Raw genomic sequence first — 6096 nt, 5'->3', positions numbered from 1 at the left:
GAGCATAGGGTCAGGGAAGCCAGAGAAGGTTCAACCACCAAGAGACCCGAGGGAGCCGGACATAGGTGGATCCCTGGTGAGAACGGCCAGAGAGAGAGAGAAGAAGGGAGCTCAGGACCATACTCAGGAATTGCCCGGGAGTTGACCGAGTCCCGCACCTGGTGGACGCAGCACGGCTTGGGTGGTCACTGCTGTACAGAGTGACCCGAGCAACACCAGTGAGTAAAAACCCTGAAACTGCATTTCATGCCTCTGAGTCTCCTTGCTGCACCTTCACAACCACCATCCTCCACGTCTGACCCCCTTAGGCTATACCCCTCCCGTTGGGGGTTATACTACCACAGCTGCACACACACCACCAGCCTCAGCGGACCATCCTGCAGCGGCGGCCTTTTGACCGCAAATCAACGGGTGGCGTAGTCGACACTAAGAACATCTGCAAGGACTGCCGCACACTGAGTTTGACACCCTGGGCACGGACCGGGTCACAGCCACTCGGAGACTACAACCCCCATCTGATCCGGCTCCGGGTATCCCTAACAACATGGCCCAGGGGGCGCGTCACATATATTCTTTCCTAACAATTACTTTGCATATTATTAAAGAAGGAAGGAATGGAAACAAGGCCATCTATAGGACTCCCATAAACAGTGATTGGTCCTCTGACTCAGCTTCATAGAAAAACTTTTTGGGGAGGATCCTTGAGCCACTTCCACTGCAGTTCCTGTGTTCCAGACAAGGCAGATAATTAAAATGTGCAAGCTGTTGTTATGCAGGTACCAATTAGAACAAGCAGCAAACATCCAATTGCCAGTAGTGCAGATTGGTTAAAGGGGCTTTCCAGGGCTTTTCTTTTTTGGATGTGGTGTGGGGGGGCTAAAAAGTTGCTAAATATCTTCCTGTGCTGCCCTACAACAATCTTTTTCGCTTAGAGCAATTACGGCCGCTCCCCTGCTTCCTATGACATCACTTCAACAGAGTAGCTTCTTCTTCTGCACACTAGTTTGTCGATGGGGTGTCATTGCCGATATCATGCTGATTGACAGCTGTCATTACGCTGTGTTAAGCGAATCCAGGATGTCAATGAGCAAGACGTTGGCAGTGATGCCTTGTCGACAGAACGGACGGGGATAGAAAAAACTGCTCTTTAACGTGAGGTCAAGGGAAGCAGGAGAATTACTATCAGGAGATATCATTGCAGGGCAGAACAAGCAAGTAGGCAGCAACTACCTGCCGGTAAGATCTTAGCCCTTAGGAACACAACCAAAAGTCACGGATAACCCTTTAAAATGTAGGTTAGAAAGCTGTCAATATGGAAAAAATAGTATGTGTTCCTATTTGTCAAAATACACAGTCCTATTTGATTTTGTTCAATACATGATAAAAATAATGAGATTATTAATATTGCAAGCTAATATTCCCTTGAAAAAGGTTTTCCTACCGAAACGTGCGTCGGGGTGACGGTAGCAGAGCCTGTCTGGTGGCCTTACCCAGGTACATAGCTATTTTAGCTTATTTACGACCAATTGTTTGTATTACTTCCATCTGTATAAGGGTTTTAACCCTTTTGCTTCTGGGTATTTTGATTGTGATGGGATATTATTGTTTAGGGGGTACAATTTGGAAAAGGTATTCTTGATGGGTGGTATATATTTATTAATACATGTGACCCTGTGGCTGTCCCCCTTATATTTCCACTTGCTATATAGGCTGACCTTTCGGGCGCTGTGTCACAGTTTTTAACATTGTTTTATTCATGTGGATCCAGCACTCTGTGTCTACTCTGTCGTCCGCATTTATCTTTGTAATTTGTGTTTACTACATGTGTTAATAAAGGAATTTTCTTACTTCTTTACAATTTTGAACTTGTGTGGCCATCTTTTTGCTTCTCTGCTTCACAGAGGAACAATCCCCCCTTTCCTTTACTGTTACAAGATGATGGCCCGTTCTCTTTATTAGTCCTATATGCAATAACATGGGTCCATTGGGATTAGATTTATCTTCACTGTGTTGTTTGCATTTGTGTTTCTGTCTCTCACTAAGCTAATATTCTAGTTGTCCATCGCCTGCAATATGTTCTTTTTATAGGCTATAATCAAGTTGTGGGGTATGTGAGCGTGTGAGTATGATCTGTACTCACCAACCAAATGACATCTACTTTTAGTTAAAATATATGCAAGTAATAATCTTAAGTAGATATTAAGGGGCTGATTTATCAGCTACATGCTTCAAAAATCTGGCTTAATTTGTGCCAAAAAACTGTCTGCCATGCTTTGTGCCACATTTACTTTGCATTTTAGACAAGTTTCCGAAGGTTCAAAAATAAGTGCAATGTGCAAATTTCAATAATTACCGTTACCCTGTGTTTGCAGTGAGAGGTGGGGTCACATGATCTAGTTTATGCAATTTGCATACTTGTAATCACATGCCAACTAGACTGTCATTCCCTTTGCTCAATGGAAAAGGCAGTGAGATAAGCGGGTGCTAATCTAGTTAGCACATGACTGCAAGTATGCAAATTGCAGACACACGGTCACATAACTGACACTCCAGTTGCAAATATAGTGGAATCCTGACAGTGTGAACATTGCACACTGTCACAATTCAGTAGTCTGCAGTTACTCAATGTTATTGTAGATGGAAGAAGTACCTGCGCACCAGGCTGACCAACTGCGTGGCTATAGACAGGAACTGGAACTGAGATGTACTCCTCACTGGAATGCATACAGGAAGAACAGACGCATCCACATGGGTGGAGCGTAGGCCGGGACAGAAAGCCCATGTGTTCCAGGCCAGAATACAAAAGGCTATGTCTGCTCCAAGCTAGAACGCAAAGAGGCTCCAAAAGCACATTTTCGACACTCCCATCATTGTACAGTGTCACAGATAAATGGATAGGGGTAAGTGTACAGGGGGAAGCAAAAGTTCTTCATATGTGTTACTGGGGGATAGACCGGAAATGTAGGGACCATTGTATCATAGGAGCTAATAACAGGTATCGAATAAATCACCGATTGAGCAGCAAAAACAGGTTGGATGCAGCATATATAAGGAAATCAGATAAGATACAGACTAATAGCCGAGAAATCACAAAAAGTGATCCATAGCCATTCTATAGGACCAAACATGCGGTCTGGTTCAGAGGATGACCAGGAGGTATAATTCATAAAAAACATGTATATATTGGATCTATTCATTGAGCCCCTTAGGGCTCAACGATTGTATCCTGAAAGCACATTCAGATTCCTTTTGTAGAATCCTTTTATCTAAATTGCCACCTCTCACATTTAGTTTGACAAGTTCGACCATACAGAAGGAGATATCATTGATGCGACCATCATGTATATTATTAATGTGTCTAGCTATTGCAGTGTCCCATTTGTTTCAGGTGTCACCCAAATGTTCCCCCACCTGTCTCCTCAACTCTCTGGTAGTTTTCCCAATGTAGTCGAGGGGACAGATGCAGGTGGTCTTGTATATTAAACCCAAAGACTTACAGTTCCTGAAGTCCTTAATATGGAATGTTTTTCCTGACGCTGAGCTAGCAAAAGTTTTGCAGGGGATCATCCACTTACAGGTATAGCAACCACCGCATCTGAATGAGCGACAGATCTTTCTATCTAGTCATGTGTCTGCTAGTGATAAGCGAGCACTAAAATGCTCGGGTGCTCGTTACTCTGGTCGAGCAAATTGGAATGCTCGGGTGCTCAACCCGAGCAACGAGCCCAATGTAAGTCTATGGGAAACTCGAGCATTTTTCCGGCGACTCCCCCCGGCGGTCTGCAGAGGGCCTAAAAATTGCCCAAATCGATGGGAACAGTGTTCAAATGACATGGGAACAGCATGGGGAAGACTCCTGTAAGCATTTATGACTCCCAGGTCACTGCTGTCAACAATGTTGTCAGAGCTGTTACGCCACTTTTACGGACTCACAATAAAACATACAAAAGCAAAACCAAAATGGATTTTCCAGGGAAATATGTTAACAACCATCTTTTCCCAGGTACTGACTAGTATATAAGGCAAAATAAATAACCAAAAACAAAAATGCTCTTCCACACCTTGGGCTCTAGCGTTTTTCATGTGTTTTTGCACTTTTGCATTGATTTCAACCAAGACAAATGCATTCACCAGGATATGTCATTTTAACATTTTACAACCTTATCTGGCCATGTGGTGGGTGACACATCATCAGACACATCCTGTTTCATTTATGATGGAGGGACTCTGAAAGTCATAAAGCCTATTTTTATAGGTCCAGCAGTCGGCCCTCACTATTGTTAGAGAGCCATCAGCTGGCTATGCTTTGTTGTTCCCATTATTAACGAGTGGGTCTCCTATACTGTTATTGTGTATTAAGTGACTGCAAGGGCTGCCAAAAATTTGGAGGAACTACAATGCCCCTTGGAAGACACGTAGAGGTCAGAGAGCCTCCTAAAAACAATGTTCCCATTATTAGGAAGTGGGTCTCCTATAGTGTTTGCCTATGCAGTGAATGCAAAAGCTGCCAAAAATTTGGAGGAACTCCAATGCCCCTTGCAAGACATGTAGAAGGCCTCATGAAAAAATGTTCCCATTATTAGGAAGTGGGTCTCCCATAGTGTTTGCCTATGCAGTGAATGCAAAAGCTGACAAAAATTTGGTGAAACTCCAATGCCCCTTGCAAGAGACGTAGAGAAGTTGATATGGTAGATATGGTGGTGAATTATATGGTGATGGAGGATGAGGAGAAGGAGGAGGACAAGAGCAAATAGACAAAATCAGGAAGCGTATACCCATGTCTGGGTGTGAAGAGGTGCATGGGAATACACCTCCCCAAAAAAGACACTGGATTTGAGTTTATGTTACGCTGCTATCATTCGGTGGTGTTGAGAAGTCTGGCCCAATCCAGCCCTTGTTCATTGTTTTAAGAGTCAGCCTGCCAGCATTTTCAGTTGACAGGTGGATGCGCTTATCAGTTATAATTCCACCAGTGGCACTAAAAACCCGCTCTGACAAAACGCTAGTGGCAGGGCAGGCTGGGACCTCCAAGGCGTAGAGTCAGTTCATGCCACGTGTCCAGCTTGGATACACAATAATTATAAGGCACAGAGGAATCATGGAGAACATTGGTACGGTTAGCAAGGTACTCCCGCACCATCTTCCCAAACTTTGCACTACTTTTGAGAGTACCCTGCGCCTCAGGGCCTGTAAGATGGGAGGGGCTGAGAAAACTGTCCCAGAACTTTGACAGTGTTCCCCTGCCACTGCTGGATTGGAGTTGTGTCTCTCTCGCCTGTACTCCTTGGTTGTCCAACGAACTGTGACCTCTGCCGCCAGCGTTTTCTGATGGAAATTTTTTTAATAATTCCGCAACAAGGACCTTCTGTTACTGCCCCATTTTAGTAGACCTGTCCGCCTCGAGAGTAAGAGATATAAAGTTCTCCTTGTAGTGTGGGTCTAGAAGTGTCATCAACCAGTAATGACTGTCACCCAAAATTTGGAGAACGCGAGGGTCACGGGAAAGGCAGTGTAACATAAACTCAGCCATGCGTGCCAGACTGCTAACAGGCAAGACTTCCATGTCCTCACCAAGAGGACGACTGACCATGCTCTCCCCATCCTCCTCCTCCCTGTCCTCAAGCCATCCATGCTGAACAGACGCTATGACAGTTGTGCAGGTAGTAACATCTATAGCGCATGAAACTAGCTCCTCCACCCCCTCCTCTTCCTCATTGTCACCCAATCCACGTTGGGATAAGATGAGGCTTGGCTGTGTGTAATCACCATGTATGGTTCCTTGCTCCATCTTATCGTGCTCCGCCTGCAATGCATCCTCTTTGATTGTGAGCAGAGAGCATTTCAGAAGACAGAGAAGCGGGATGGTGACGCTAATTATGGCATCATCGCTGCTTACCATCTTGGTGGAGTCCTCAAAGTTTTGGAGGATGGTACATATGTCTGACATCCATGTCTACTCCTGAGGTCTTATGTGTGGAGTCTGAACTGAATACCGACGGCCTTGTTGATGCTGGTAGTTAATAACTGCCCTCTTCTGATCACAAATCCTTCCCAACATCTGCAATGTTCCAACGCATGGAGACATCACACACCAGT

Source organism: Phyllobates terribilis, unplaced genomic scaffold (assembly GCF_046119375.1).
Source record: "Phyllobates terribilis strain yellow unplaced genomic scaffold, ASM4611937v1 Scaffold_11__3_contigs__length_659146591, whole genome shotgun sequence".
Classification (NCBI taxonomy): Eukaryota; Metazoa; Chordata; class Amphibia; order Anura; family Dendrobatidae; genus Phyllobates; species Phyllobates terribilis.
Note: the sequence above shows the minus strand (reverse complement) of the source record.